Source organism: Rousettus aegyptiacus, unplaced genomic scaffold (assembly GCF_014176215.1).
Source record: "Rousettus aegyptiacus isolate mRouAeg1 unplaced genomic scaffold, mRouAeg1.p scaffold_m13_p_10, whole genome shotgun sequence".
Taxonomy (NCBI): domain Eukaryota; kingdom Metazoa; phylum Chordata; class Mammalia; order Chiroptera; family Pteropodidae; genus Rousettus; species Rousettus aegyptiacus.
This window is the reverse complement of record NW_023416285.1, coordinates 67,510,565-67,527,697: the sequence shown is the minus strand read 5'-3', so window position 1 is coordinate 67,527,697 and position 17,133 is coordinate 67,510,565. Positions and strand designations below refer to the sequence as shown.

The 17,133-nt window shown below is 34.2% G+C and overlaps 1 protein-coding gene and 1 pseudogene across 1 annotated transcript in view; one reads left to right on the top strand and one right to left on the bottom strand.

The window, feature by feature from the left end:
• GABRB1 (gamma-aminobutyric acid type A receptor subunit beta1) overlaps positions 1-17,133 on the top strand; it is a 368,322-nt gene that overhangs the window by 245,702 nt on the left and 105,487 nt on the right. The gene's annotated exons all lie outside the window — the stretch shown is intronic.
• Positions 16,786-16,904, bottom strand: LOC118608869 (annotated as a pseudogene).

Sequence of the window (17,133 nt, the reverse complement as noted above, 5' to 3'; positions counted from 1 at the left end):
AGGAGGGTGAGGTCTGTCGCGCTCTGTCCCCTGAGATTAACAGGTTTACTAGCTGGAGTCTGAATATTAGACATGCTGGGAAGTTCTTGAACTGCCAGCCTCAGCCCTTCCACAAGCAGGAACAAGCATGCAAAAAAGGACCTCATCGCCCACCGGGGGAACAAACACCAAAGTCTACAAAGCAGGAATAAACGAGAAGAATTCTGCACCAATACATGTCCTTATATAATTCAGTTTAGTGGTGTTTTCTCCCACACATTGGTCATATCTAATAACACTCAATCTACCAAATTCATACTGGTTTTCAATACTTTACTGTGTAGGAAAGAATATCTGTAATTTTTATGTTCCTTCTTCCTAGCAGAAAATTATTTTTCCCTTTTCTCTCGATAGGGCTTGTATTATATAATTCTAAATTACTTATATTAATTTTTCATGTAGCATTAATATTGCTTTTTTTCTAATAAATCCTAAAAACCAGAGCTTAAGTGCTTTTCCAGCAGTGTTCTTTTGTCAAGATCCTATAACCAAAGCTAAAGAGCAACCATGATCTTTATATTCCCGCTTGGTTCATGTCAGCTTTTTGAATCTAATTGTCCTAAAGATTGGACTGTGAAAGGGCAAAACAAATGGTATCATAATTTTAAAAAGGCATTTTTGGAGATGGTTTTTCCCAGACACGAAATAAAACTTTAACTCTTTAAAGAAGAAAAATGATAGTTTTAAAAATATTTAACTGAAAAAAACATAAAACAATGGCACCTCATAAGATGTGTCAGATAGTAACAGTTTAGAATGGACAATAGAGTTTAGAGGTCAGCATCCCATGAAGAAAGTATCTCTACTCTCAGCATTTGTAAATAGACCTGCCTCTTTCTAAGAATGTCATGTAAAGTTTCCAATACAAAATGAGAGTAGCTACAGAGAGATTTCATTCCAGGTTCTGAAATAAAAGAGTCCTGATTTGTCTACAGTTATGCCACCCTGAACATGCCCAATCTCGTGTCTAATCTCAGAAGCTAAGCAAGGTCAGGCCTGGTTAGTAATCTCTAGATGGGAGACCACCTACCACTGTAGGCGTTTGAAATAGATAGATGATAGATAGATAGATAGATAGATAGATAGATAGATAGATAGATAGATAATAGATAGATGATAGATAGATAGATAGATAGATAGATAGATAGATAGATAGATAGATAGATAGATGATAGATAGATCCTGATTTTTAAAATTTGAGATTATAAAAATACATAATATACATTAGACCTTGGGAATGTGCATAGCACAAGGACTATAACTGGTGTGCTGTCCTCATATCATCAGAGATCCTTGACTTTCATGACAATATGCTCCCCAGTTCTTAGAAAGATAAAAGCTTGTTTTTCTCCAGATCACATTCCCATGAGATTTTCAGGTTACTACGCATAGCTTCTCAATATAATTATAACTGAAGATTTATTTCTTATTTAGACAGCAATTTTTTACTGACTGAAAACTCTCTAAAATGATTTTAAAATTAATGGTTACGTTTCCATATATCGCATAAGATGGATTGTTACACAATTTATTTGTAAGCATCTGGTTAATTCTACTTTCCTCTTTGAATTTATCCAAAGCATATACTATCTAGTTACCAATCATTACTTCCTTAGACCTCCCCGCTTTCTCTTCACTTCCATTTCCACTACCAAACAGTGGTAGTTGGTTTACACAGGGGTTAACATCTAAGCTCTAGCATCATACTACCTAAGTCCAAATCCTTACTCTAGTATTTTCTAACTGTATGATTTTGGCTAGTTCGATAGATCTTTTTCATCCTCAGGTTCTTTATGTCTAAAATAAAATTGGCCTTTTAGGTTGGTTGTGAGGATTAAATGAATAGTACAACATATGTCTGGTATAAAGTTAACAATTTTTTAAAATTTCTTTGGAGGTCCATTTTTCACCCAACCACTCCTAAAATAGTTTTTCTTCAGTGAAAATAGTATTTTGCATTGAGATTCAATTGCCAGGAGAAAGGAAGGAAGTAAAGTAGTCTCAGATAGATGATAGATAAAACTCATAAGAAGTATTGAGCATAAACAGTAAGTCAGTAGTACACGAAGTATAGGCAAAACTCACATGATAGTTAAGTATAGATAATAAGTAAGCAAGTAGTTTGTGAAACATAGCTAGAATCCATAAGATAAACTCAGTGTAGACAATAAATTAATAACATGTATGACACATCAAAGAAAAAATAAATAGAAAAAAATATAACTGTTTACTTACTGGTAGAAAAGCATAGAAAGATCAAAATCTTGATCATCAGTTGACAACTATGACACCCCCAAAATTGGCCACCCATTAGTAATACCCAAAAGCTCCTATTCTGGCCTCACATGTACTCTACCTAATAGACACAAATGAAATCCATGGCTGTTCAAGGAGCTAATTGCTAAGACAAAGCTGTGGTTAGATGTAATTGTCCCTCTATATCTCCTTACATCTCAGTGACAGAGAGTACCTTCTGTGGGCTACCTTGATTGAACTCAACTCTAGTCCTTGTAATCACACCATTAGTGGAGAAGTCTGAGGTGGCAAAGAGAGAGAGGACATATGAACACTGTATGTTCCAGAATTCAGGCAGTGAGATTATTATACCCACTTGTGTCTTATCCTAAGTCCTATCCTTGTGCTATGCACATTTCTTTTGCCTTCCTTCTCACTGTGTTTTAAATTGACTTAATAGGTCATGTGATACAAGTATTTTAATATTATCTGTGAATTCTTCTGTTCTTTGACCTTTAGGAAGCATGCTTATTATTGTACTTGAAAGCTACCATGGCATCAAGGTAGTTTCTCACATGATGCTTGATCACATCATGTTCTTTCACATGCTTTTAAACATGTTTTATTCTCTCTACCTAGAATGTTATTCCCCCAAATGTTTTCTGTGAATTATTCTGCGAATAATGTTTTAAAACTCAGATAATACCAACCCTACTTTTAAAGTCTTTCTGTCTCTGCTCTTTGTTTTGGCACTGTTCCCTACGTTAGACAGCCTCTAAAATAGATCTCAATGATTCCCCCTTCTGGTATTCACACAATGTGTAATTCCTTTCCCTTGAGTATGGCTGTGCTTAGTGACCCACTTCAAGTGTGTATAGTATAGCAAAAGTGATAAGATGTCACTTCCGAGATTATATTTTGTAAAGACTCTTGCTTCAGTCTAGTTGGCTTTTCTTGCTATTGCTCATTTGCTCTAATGAAAGGCAGTTGAAAGTTGTCCTATGGAAATGCCTATATGACAAAGAACTGAAGAAGAGCTCCAGCCAACAACCAGCCAGGAACTGAATCTTACTAATAACCATGTGAGTGAGCTTAGGAGAGAATCTCTCACAGTTGAGCCTTCAGATAAGACCACATGCTGAGCTAAAACATTGATTACAACCTTGTGAAAGGCTTTGAGGTAGATTAAACCCAGATTCCTGGTGTAAAAAGAAAATCTGTGAGATAACACATTTTGTTGTTTTAAGATGCTAAGTTTTGGTGTAAATTTATGCAGCAATAAAGAACTAATACAATCCCTAACACACAACTACTCTAATACTAATGACAGAGCACTTGACATACTATGTCTGTGTAACCAATGAGATTATTTGTACCTTGATGCTAGTGATATTTTCCTAAGGACTAGCAGTTCTTGAAATGTATCAAGTTTATGACCGATGTTTAGTGATTTTGAGACTGCTCGTAATAATTAATTTAATTATAATAATAATATCAAGCATCTATTGAGTCCTTGTCCTTCAAGGCAATTTTCTAAATGCATTGCTGGTATTATTTTATCTAATTCTAAAATAAACTCATGTTATATTGAAGGAAACTAAATCACAGAGAAATCAGGTAACTAACCCAAGGTCAATAGCTAAAAAAGCCTGGCTGTGAAAACAAAGTCTACCTAAAGCTCACATTCTTAATCTCAAAGATTACATCCAAATCTTATATTTCTAATATTATATACACCTTATGTGCACCATATCTGTTTTGCTTTTACACACATTCACCAACATAGTGCTTTGCATAAAGAGGATCAATAAATACGAGTGAGTGAGTGAGTGAGTGAAGAATCAGCACCAGAGTTTTTGGTTCTTATTTTTTATCTTCTGAGCCAAAGAGACATGCATATCAGCCATAAAGGAATTCTCTGACTGTTCCCTGAGGATCCATTATCATCTGTGATGATGTGAAACAGAGATCATCGGTCCACAGAGACCCTTTTAATCCCTCCTTCTGTCTGAGTGATAACAACAACAACAAAAAAGCCATCTTTTCAAGTCTTTATTTCTGCATTTTTTTCTTCATTTTCAAGCTATTATTTTAAATATTCTTACTCAGGGGAAAAAAATGTGTATTATCTCTTTGAAATAAGATCCAACTGACATAATAATCTTACTACATCACAGTTGGAAGTCGAACCTGAAACGATGGTAATTACAGATCGAAGACTTTGCAGTTATTGTTGAGGGTGGGTATTTCTCATAGATTATAACAGACCAAATGATATGAAAAACCTATACATTGCATTCTCAACCTTCAGCTTGCATTCTGGGAAAATTAGTTAAACTCCGACACATAAAATTTCTTTTTCTATTAGTCTTTTATATGTGCTCATTATGGTAAATTGGCCACTCCCTAAAATAGCATGTGCTTTATTTTTAAGAGTTTAGTCTACCAATTAGTAGATTCAACTATGAAAATTATAGAGGAATGCTGGGTGAGCAATGGAAGCCCAAGTATATTATAAGACAGTTTGCCAGCCTTACTGCATCTATATATAGACTAGGTTAGTGAGTTAAGCCATAAGAGAGACGAATCGGCCAAAAATCTGACCACACTAGTTCCTCTGCCATTTTAGCCTTGGGAGTTTCATAGACCTCTGCATTAAAACTACTGCATTACATGACCTAGAAGTAGAAATGAGATAGCAGTGAATAATGGAAGTCCTCACGGAATGGGATTCAGTTGTGCCAAGGTTAGAAAGATCCAGTAAATGAGGTATTTGGCCTCAAAATACAGCAATAAATGCTCTACTTTGCAGTTTTATCTAGAAATAAATTTCAATGACACACGTGAAGCCAGAATGAGACCTTACTCTCTAGATAAAAATTAATAAACTAAAACTGTGGATAACTAAATGCTTTAAAAAGTAACTGAAATTATGACTGAAAATACTATACTATTTTTGCTTAATATCTTTAGGCAAAGCATTTATAGGACTCAGATATATCTAGGAAATATATGGTAATATAGTAAAACTAGAGAGAACTATTTGGTGAGATTTTTGAACAGTGTTCCTCACAAGGTTAATATATTTTATGGAAAGCAAAGACATGGACAAATTTTGAGGGACTTTCTTTAAAGCCTACACTTTTTGAAAGGTTCATAGTAATAATATTTTATGTATATAAACTTAATATCTTTCATCTTGACAACTCTTCATGTTCAGGTCTTATAAAATTACTAAGTGGTTTTCAAGGGTCTTCTAGGAAAATTAAAAGATAGTTTTATAGGTAAAAAATATGTAGATATAGATGTAGATGCTGCTATAGATATAGACATACATCCAATTCAAGAATGGCAAAATCAAAAAAGTTTTCAGAGATCTAAGCAGTTGATTAAGTTAGGGTCATGGATGCCAGTTTTGTTGCCTTTTTTTTTTTTTTAATAACCAAGGACATAATAAAGTTAATATAAAGCACAGAAAATTAAAAGACAGAGTCTTTGCTACCTAGGTAACCAATTACACAGAAGGCAAAGAATAATCTTCTACACTGTAGAAAAAGGCATTAATAAGTAAATAGAGTAAGTAAACCCACCAAAATTTGTCACACTTTGCTAAAATTGTGATACATTTGAGAGTTTATTTTCAGACTCAATTATTATAAATCAAAGCAAATAAAATTCACTTGCTGGGATTGTCCTTTCATATTCTGGAACATACACGCAACTTAGTGTAATTTTTTTCATTTTTTATCATGAGGTCTATGTAATTAGACCTATTTTCATAATAACACTAAGACGTTAACATGCAATGCATTCATCACCGCTCTCTTAAATAAATCAATAAAAACATGATAAAATGGTTTTTTTTCTTATCTGTTTTAGTATTAAAGATGGTAAACATGGATGGGATTTAAGAGTGTAAATAGATCTGGAGACAAAAGATTTTGAAAACCATGGTTTTAGGATAAAATTATTCCTTTTACCTTGAATAATAAAGACACTTATACAGATGTATTTTCTTGTTGCTTTTACCCTAGAATAGTCAGCCAGCCCTGTTAATTATAACTGCTAACCAAAGAAATGAATTTGTATTTCACAAAGAAATTTAGGGGGTGAAAAATTGAAAACTGTCTCTCATGTGTAAGTTTCCAGCAGACTAGCAGATCTCATAAACATACATAACACATTTTTACAGACATCTACATCCTTTTAAAGTGGCAAAAATAAACATTCATTAACATACCCCAAAGCTAAAGCTTACTCCATAGCATAAAAAACTATGAAGCAAAGGTATATAAATTTAAAATTATGCTTAGTAAAAAATGTGAAAGGATGCTATTTACTTCAAAATTGTTCTGGCACCCAATGATTATGCATTAATTAACACAGTTTAATATTAGTCCAAGCCTTTAAGCTAAATATCATTATCTTCAAGCTGGCATAGTACAAAACAGAATTGCTGTTAAAATATGGTTTGTCAGAATAATGATTCAATTTATTTGAATACGAATTTACATTTTTCAAAATCTTAAATATTATAGAAATTAGTGTTAGTATATTTGATCAGAAAACCTGTATAAGTCAAGGCAAAGCAAATGAAAGTAGAATAAAATATATGCTTCCCTTATACTTAATACTGATCAGTCAGAAAAGATAACTATTTTACATTAAACTAAAATTATTAAACTAGGTCCACTTACCAAAGATTTACCTTAATTAGGTAAACTTGGACCCATAAAATGTTTCCATGTGAACTTTGATAAGAAAATATTTTAAGTCTAGAAAATTTAAAATATTAAAAGTACAGTATTTCTTATTTTCAGAGAATTTAGGAAATATAACGACATTAGTATTTATTTATCTAATAAATTAATCAAGACAGAGCCCTTTATATTAAGAATTTATAATCTAATTTATTAATACTTTCATAATGAGAGGTAAAGTTCTTTCTGAATTTTATTTTTTATTTTTATTTTTTAATAATTAATTAATTTTTTAATGGTGACGGTTAACAAAATCTAGTAAATTTCACCTGTACACTTTAACAATAAGGCATATATATATTTGCACTGTGTGTTCGCCTTCCATAGTTAGATTTCTTTCTGTCACCACATATTTGACACTCTTTACCCCATTCTACCTCCTGCTTCACCCCACCCCTTACCATCTGGTAACCACTAGTCTATAGTCCATGTCGATAAGTCTCTGTTTGCCCTGTTCATTTGTTCTTTTAGGTTTATGTCATACATAAGTGATATCATGAGATTTTCAGCCTTTTCTGTCTAGATTATTTTGCTTAGAATGATTATCTCGAGGTCCATCCACGTTGTTGCAATGGCAGTATTTCATGTCTTCTTATGGCTGAGTAATACTCCGTTGTATATATGTACCACAGCTTCTTTAGTCAATCATCTATCATAGGACACTTTGGTTGCTTCCATGTCCTGGCCACAGTAAATAATGCTGCTATGAACATAAGTGTGCAAAATGAGTTGTCAAGTCTTTGGGGTAAATAACCAGGAGAGGGATTGCTGGATCATATGATAAATCAATTCTTAGTTTTTTGAGGAATCTCTATACTGTTTTCCATAGTGGGTGTACTAATTTGAAGTCCCATCAGCAGTGTATAAGGATTCCTTTTTATCCTCATCCTCTCCAATATTTGTTATTACTTGTCCTGTTGATTATTTCTATTTTAACAGATGTGAGATGGTATTTCATTGTAGTTTTGATTTGCATTTCCCTAATAGCTAGCGATGTTGAGCATCCTTTCAAATATTTAATGGCCATTTGTATGTCCTCTAGGGGGAAGTGTCTGTTCAGGTCCACTGCCCATTTTTTGAATGGGTCATTTGTTTGTTTGTTTGTTTTTGTCATTGCTGTTATTGAGTTCTATGAGTTCTTTGTATATTTTGGATATTAGGCCTTTATTGGAGGCATTGCTTGCAAATATATTTTCCCATTCAATGGTTGTCTCTGTACCTTATTGATGATTTCTTTAGCTGAGCAGAAGCTTTTTAGTTTGATGTAGTCCCATTCATTTATTTTAGTTTTTACTTCCACTGCTTTTGAGGTCAAATTCATAAAATCTTTTTTAAGTCCAAGGCCCATGAGTTTAGTTCCTATGTTTTCTTCTACACGTTTTATTGTTTCAGGTCATATAGTCAAGTCCTTAAACCATTTCGAGTTAATTTTGGTGTGTAGTGGTTGACAATAGTCTAGTTTTATTATTTTGTTGGTGACTTTCCAGTTTTCCCAGCACCGTTTATTGAAGAGGCTTTCCTTTCTCCACTGTATGTTTTGTGTTGAAAATTATTTGCCCATATAAATATGGGTTTACTTCTGGACTCTTGATTCTGTTCCACTGATCCATGTGTCTGTTTTAATGCCAATATCATGCCCTTTTGATTACTGTCACTTTGTAGTATAATTTGAAGTCAGACAGAGTGATGCTTCCAGCCTCGTTCTTTCTTCTCAAGATGTCTTTGGCAATTCAAGGTCTTTAAGATTCCATACAAATCTCAGGATTTTTTGTTCTATTTCTTTTTTTAAAAAGCCAATAGGATTTTATAGAGATAGCAGATCATCCAAATAGAAAATCAATAAGGAAGTAACAGCTTTAAATTGGGAGCACAGATATTAATAAGTGTTATTTCTCTTTGGTGTATGATTCCCTTTATCATTATGAAGTGTCCCTCAGTATCTTTCTTTACATTTTTTATTTTGAAGTCTATTTCATTTAATATTAGTGCCTCTACTCCCACATTTCTCTGAATGGCATTTGCTTGAAATATCATTTTCTATCATTTCACTTTGAGTCTATATTTGTCCTTGCAGCTGAGATGAATCTCTTGAAGGTAGCTTATCGCTAGATTTGTTTTTTGACCCAATATGCAACTCTGCACCTTTTTATTGGTGAGTTCAGTCCATTTGCATTTAGAGTGATTATTGAAATATGAGGTCTTCTTATAGCCATTTTATCTTTTACTTTCTGGTAGCTTAGTGTTTTAAATGTTTCTTTGCCTTTGTTTTTCTGTTTTCTTTATTTTGGTTGGTTTTTGTGGGTTTGGCCTCTGATTCTTCATGTTTTATATTATATACTTCAGTTGTGAATCTTCTGTGTGTGGTTACCATTATGAATATGTAAAGGATAGTTATATGTATATAGTCATCCATTTTCTTCCGTATGTGCCTTTTCTCCTCTCCCCGTTGCAAATTTGGCTCCTTATTGTTTAAGCTTATAATATCCTGTTCTTCGTAAGGGTTGCACTCCTCTACTTCTATTTGTCTAATAGTCACCTTACTCCTAATTTTATATATATATATATATATATTTGTCATTTTGTTTTAGGTGAGTTGACTTCTTTCAGTATTTCTTATAGTACAGGCCTCGTAGTGGAGAACTCCCTCAATTTTTTTATGTCTGGACAGGTCTTAATTTCTCCTTCATATCTAAAGGAGAGCTTAGCTGTATACATTATTCTAGGATGATAGATTCTTTCACTTAGTAGTTTAAATATTTGATTTCATTCCTTTCCGGCTTGTAAATTTTGTGCTGAGAAGTCCAGGGTAATTTAATGGATTTTCCTTTATAAGTTACTGTTTTCTTCTCCCTGGTTGCCCTCAGAATTCTGTCTTTGTCATTGATTTTTGATAATTTTAATACAATGTGCCTTGGTGAAGGCTTTTTTGGGTTGAGATAATTTGGTGTTCCATTGAATTCTTGAATTCCAAGCTCCAGCTCACTCCTTCAATTTGAGAAATTCTCGTCAACTATTTGTCTGAAAATGCTTTCAAGTTCCTCCTCCTTTTCCTTGCCTTTGATTAATGTCCATTAATCTTATGTTTCCTCCCCTAATGTTGTCAGCTAGTTCTTGTGTTTCTCTTTCATTATTTTTCATTCTTGTATTTTTCTTCTTCCTTCTGATTTATTTCTAGATTTCTATCTTCTATATCACTAATCCTTTCCTCCATTTGGTTGGCTCTATTTCTAAGCTTGCTATTTCATTTTTCAACTCTTGCAATGTGTTTGTTATCACCAGAAGACCTATTCTGTTATTTTTGAGGATTTCAATCTCCTTGCTAAAGAACTCATTCTGTTCATCTAGTTTTTTTTTTTTTTTTTAATTCCTGAACTTGTTGATAAGACTCATTTTGGAACTCATTGAGTTTTTTCAGAAATACTGTCCTGAATTCTCAGTCATTTAAGTTGCATATTTCTATATCTATAAGCTTATTTTCTGGAGATTTTTCTCTTTCTGAGATGTCTTGTGACCTTGGTTGTTCATAGTGTTTAATAGACTATTTTTCTACTTGGGAATTAGTGCAAGTGTATTCTACTTTTGTTCCAGAAAGAAGATTTATTATGCAAAGGTCTCTCTTTAGCCTGTTGCAAAGAAGGTGCTTTTCTTTCGGTTTCCAGTAGGTGGCATCTAAGCCTCTTGGATCCCTTCTTTATATAAAGCATTAATAATGTCTCTTTTTTTCCTTGTAGATGTTTAATCATGCTCGCTACTCTCAGTCTTAGTCCCTGTCAGTGTTAGTGACAGTTTCGGTAGCATTTGCTCAGATTCTCCTGGGGCTCTGCAGTGATTGGTCTCAGAGGGTATGGGGGGAGGAACCCTGTGGGTCAAGAGTAGAGGCTACAGCTCAGCCTTGGTTTTGCAACCAGGGTCAGTAAAAATCAACTGTTGTTTCTCTGTCCTGCTTCTCCACTTTCTCCCCTGATGACCAGGCACTGCTGCCAGCCACATGGAGTTCATAGCACTCCCAGGCCAGGCTGTTCAGGAAACTGGTCACATCTGCTCCCCTCCCCCTCCTCCTATGGGGGCTTTGGTGGCTGAGAGAGGCAGCTTCTTTATTTCTCCTAGTCCTCGGGGTTCTGACCTGTGGTAGCTCTTATGCACAAATCTGACCCTCAGATGTGCTGATGTTCGGTTTGGGCGTTTTCTGTTGAGTTTTAGATGTTCAGCTTATTATTGTTTTAAGGGGAGAGATTAAGGGACATCTCTCACTCCACCATGTTTCTCCAAACTCTCTTTTTAAATTTTAGCTACAAAGACATTTAGAGTGCTTATAAATTCAGATCTACACTATTGCCACAGGTCAAAGATAAACATAGAAACATGAAAATTCATGTTACAAATATCAAACAGCTGCTTTAAATTCCACTGGGTACAAGATTCTTAATTGACTTGAGCTCAAAATGGACAAATAGATAAAACAAACAAGAAAAGACTAACAAATCAGACTCTTGTCTCTTATCCAACAGAGTGTGCATATCTAAGTCCATAATCCATTAACCTACTCACAGAAATCATTAAATGGTCAGACCATGAAACCAAATTCTCAATCACTATTGTCACTAATGGGAAGTAACTTTGTGGCTGTAAGCAAACCAGAGACAAACAAACAAACAAAACACTAAAAATCGATAGATGAAGTTGATGAGAAGAACAGTCAGAAAAGTTTTAGTCTTGGGTTTCACTTTAAAGTGAATCAGTAAATACATATTTCACCTCTGGGAACCAAGAAAAGACATGCCTGAGTTTAAGTTGCCTATAAGGTACCCCTCTCTGGCAACACATTTCACCTGCTTCTGTTAGGTAACTCCATTGGTCATCTTGATAGACTGTCTCCAAAACTGTAAAAGGGCAATCATTTTAAAAAGATAAAACCACACAAAAATATAAAACAAACATATATCAAAGATTTCAATTAACTTATTAATGAGAGAACTAGTAAGATGTCTCACCTAGTTCCAAGGGAAATCCAAGGATGGATGTACTGAAAAGACATAGCACACTGAAAAGAATTTACAAATGCAAACTGACAAAACTGGCCAGTATCCACCAAATGATAACTAATTATCATTGCAATTCTATGGATAAGAATCATTTACGTTACTATTATTTTTCTATAATATCTGGAGTTGCAAAAGAGCAATTAGACAATAAAAGAGGTGAGATAACCCTGGCTAGATAAAACAACTGGTAAACTTTTTGGTTCATTTCAAATTATTTCACAAGTTTTCCTGCAAAATGAGAGATAAAGTCCTTTCTGAATTAGAAAAAAAAGAATGCTTATAAATCCAAATCTACACTTTGCCATAGCTCAAGAGTAAATATAGAAACACAAAACTGTGGTCATAATATGTTTTCCTCCTCTGATATAACAGATTTCTATTCTGACCCAACAATTCCCAGCATGAAGGGATGTCGAAGATTTGGGAAGATAATATGTGCAAAGTACCCAGTGCTGTCTTTCCACTCTCATTTTTCTATTTGCAGTATTAAATGTAGCCTGTAAATTTCTATATTATATAAAGCAATTTATTCATAGAATATTTGAATGTGAAATTTTAAGGAATGATTTTTAAGAGGGGGATCTTTACATTTCTATCAGTAATACCTTCTATTTACATAAATGATATTATAAGTTTTGAATGTTTTTAAATATACCATTTGACATAAGATTATTGACAATTAATTAGTACAAGATTCATAAATATTAAATTGATAAAATGCATTCAAATATTTTTGCATATTCAAAATTCAGATATCTTTTTCTATGATATTATTATATGGAATGTTAAAAATTATTAGGTTTTATATGTTTATTGCACAATATTTTCTTAATAAATAATTAGAATTTATGAAAAATATTTACTAAGTATAGAATTTTGCATTACTTAGTAGGATAATGGTTTCCATCAAAATATAGTTCTAACTTAAACATTTTCTTAGATAATAAGACTGCATCCTTTATTCATTTAAATAGTCAAGGTATTAAAACAGTCTTTTATTCAGAGCAATTAATTATCAAAGTTAATTGGAATATTCAGGTTTCCATAAACCTGAAAATGGTCACTATGAATTTTATTATTCTCAAGGATAATAACCAGAGAAATCACTTTATGTTTATTGTAACATAGGCAAAGCTGTGTGTGTGTGTGTGTGTGTGTGTGTGTGTGTGTGTGTGATTTCCCTTGTTAAGGAGAATATATTTAACTTCAGCAATCCATATAAGAGCTCATACATATCATTTCTGAATAAAGCATTTTAAAGAATGCCTTGTTTTGTTATTTTTTTAGTTTAAGGAATAGTGGTATGAAAGGGAAGATGGAAAGAAATGTACATCTATTTAGTATGAATTTCTAGTGACTAAAATTTTGTTTAAAAAGAAAAAACTATCTTAAAAAATCACTTGTCTTTAAAGAAACTAATCACAGCCATAACTATAAATTATGTATTTGCATACAAATGGATTTAAACATAGATAAGTGTGCCTTATTAATATTCAACGGAGGGTAACGACGATAGTTAAAATTATCCTTAAATGTTGAAGGTACACTATTTATATACATATATTTTACAAATGTGAGAAGAACATCATGTTACTTCTTATTACAAGATATTTTTGCTTCTTTTTTTATCTTCATTTGTTTTAGTTTCTAGATTATTTAAATATCCCTTCATTTTTCTTCACCTTTTAAATTGAAAAATCAGCCAGACAACATGAATTATTATTATTAACTGCAAATGAAGTTAGAATTCTAATGATGCTGATGTAAATTTGATGTTTTAATGATTAAAAACAAAAATTCTTTTATGCCATGTAAATTCATCCTTTTCACATAGGAAAATCCAGGTGCTGGCTCATTCAACGTAAGAAGGAAGACTGACACAGACTAAGCACTGAAGACTACTTTCATTCATCCTCTTGGCAAGAACAATCCCTATTTTGCTTCTAGAATGGAAACCAACTTTGTGTACTTTGAGGCCTTAATCTATCTGAACTCTCAATAGCAGGGAAATAAAGAGTACCTGAACCTATGTTTATATTTGAACTATTTAATGCAAATACCAATGTTATAGCCACTTCTCTCTTAAGCTACAGAGCATCTAAATGTCATAACAGATGAGATATTTGGCTTAATTAACAGATATTTGGCTTAATTTAAGTATGCTTTGAGCACCTTCATGGTCCTAGAAATTATCCAACCAAAAATATCCTATGGCTATTTATTTAGCAAATGTACCCAAGGTGATTTTTAATAAGAAATTGAATCAGAATGAGGGAAATGGATTTTTATCCTAAATTTGTATTCCAAGCAACATTGGCATAGTTTTTTTGTTTGTTTGTTTGTTTTTAAATAAAGACAGCACACTAGTCTTTTTCTGTTTTGTTTTGTTTTGTTGTTTTGTTTTGTTTTGTTTTAGAGAAGTAATGATTTCAGTGTTTCCTTAAAGTTACATATTAACTCCATTAATTGACAGACAAATTCTGTACCAGACACCAGGCAGGACTCCCTGGTATACGAATCATTGCAAGATCATTTCCCTTGTAGCACTTACCATGTATTCAAGCAGTCACATAAGAAACAAGTAATTAAATAAATGTATAATTGCAAATTGTGATGAGAAATGTAAGAAAATGTATATCAGTTTCAAACAAAAAGATCTATATAAGTTGATGGATTTCTTGACTGATGGGACTCATTTCACAAGTTTATAATCATTGTTTACTAATAAAGGACAGTTAGGTAGTCAACTTGAGAGGGAGAGAAACTTTGTATTTCTTTACTTTTTATGGTAATTCTGGGATAGGGAACAGGAAGATGGTTACAACTAATTCAAAACAATATTTAAAATAAGTGCGTAAGTGGGTTATTTAGGGTAGTGGTCCCAACATTTTTGGTGCCAGGGATCAGTGCTCCTATGAGAATCTAATGCCTGATAATCTGAGGTAGGGCTGAAGCAGTGATGCTAATGCTGGGGAGCGGCTGCAAATACAGATGACGCTTCCTTCACTGGCCTGCCTCTCACCTCCTGTTGTGCAGTCTGGTTCCTAATAGGCCACAGACTAGTATTGGTCTGCAGCCTGGGGTTGGGGACTCCCAGTTTGGGGAATTATCTAAGAATAATTCCAAGGATATCAAAGGATATCCAAGGATATCAAATTGGAGCATAATGGAGTGATTAAAAATATTTTAAGGAGATAAAATGATATAGATGATAGAGGCTCTGTTCATCCCTCTGGCAACCAAATCAAAGTTGTGATGGAAACAAGGAGCAAACAGCAAGGAAAAATTGCCTGGGATCTAGATGAACAAGCCATACAACTTATGGAGAAATCCTCTAAAAAGCCACCCTGCAACAGCAGAAGGTAGGAGAGGGAGAGGACATGAAGACTGCCTGGTCCCGAACAGCAGAGTGGGACTGAGGCTGTGGAAATGGCAACTGCAGATGCCTCTTAAAGGCGCTGTGCCATGAGCAGACTTTCCCAGTGATAAATTGGCTCACTCTGAGCAACATTGCTGGTTCATCTGCATGCAGGGGACACCCAGGATTTACAGGGAGACTCTGAGTTGTCGGAGTGAGGGCTGAGGCAAGACTCATTCTATACAGAGTGCTAGAGGATGCAGCTCCGACATAGCCCTGATGTTATCGAACTGGATAACAGAGGTCATTCTGCCCAGAGGATTCCCTGAAACCCCACCTACCCCAACTCGCGGCCCCATCCAAGCCAAATCCAGGGAATCCTCAGCAAGACAGGTGCTCCTTGCTCAGTAGCACCTAGACTCACCCTGGAGGCAGCTGGCCTCGGTTTCTGGTGAGGCCTCTTGAGACAACTATAAGCACAGCATCTGTAGATTGTTTGCTGAATCTTAACAAATGGCCCTGGAGGGGCAGAGGTTTGGGCTAAATTTGGCCCTGCAGCTGAACCCCTCTCAGGACTGTGCCATGGGACACGTACTACACAAATGCACACTAATAAGACTGGGAGACTTAGGAGCTTTGCTTAGTACATAGAAACAGACACAGAAAGGCAGAATCCATATGAGAGAACAGAACAGAGATTCAGAAATAATGGAGTCAAGCAATCTAAAAGATGCAGAGTTCGAAACACTGGTTACAAAGACACTTACTGAACTTACGGAAAGTGTAGATAAATTCAGTGAGAACTTCAACAAAGAGATAAAAAACATAAAAATGAAAAATGGAAATTATAAAAGGGATCCAGTCTGAAATGGAATTTACAAAGGAATTAAATGGAATAAACAAAGAAATAAAGAAAGTGAATAAAGAAGAGGATCAAACCACAGATATAGAAGATGGGGAAGCCAAGGACACTCATTCAGAATGGCAAGAAAAAAGAAGCAAAGACAATAATAATAATTTAAGGAGCTATGAGACACTATTGAAGGTAAAAATATCCATCTCATCAGTGTACCAGAAGGAAAACAAGATGTTGAAGAGCTATTTGAAGAAATAATGATGGAAAAGTTCTCTAGCCTAGTGAAGGAAATACTCATACAACCCCAGGAAGCTCAGGGAATCTCAAAAACCAGGAATCTATATAGGTCCACACCGAGACGTGTCAGAATTATTTTTTTTTTGAGGGTTTTATTTTTCATTTTTTTAAATTTATTTTTAGGCTAGGCAACACTTGGTTGACCTCACAGATTACAAGGACCTTGTCAGCTTACAATCCCTTGATTTTTATTTTTTATGTCTACAGCACCTGGTGTTCCTAGGTGGTCTCCCATCCAAATACTAACCAGGCCAGACCCTGCTTAGCTTTGGAGATCAGACGGGATCGGGCTTGTTCAGGGTGGCATGGCCATAGACTGACACATCATAATTAAAATGCCAAAAGTTAAATACAAAGAGAGAACCTTAAAAAGCAGCAAGAAAAAAGAAGGTAGTTACCTATAAGGGAGCACCCATAAGAGTGGCAGCTGATTTCTCAAAAGAAACTATGCAGGACAGAAGGGCTCAGCAAAAAAAAAATATTCGACATGATGAAGACCCGGGATCTACAACCAAGAATACTTTATCCAGCAAAACTATTATTTAG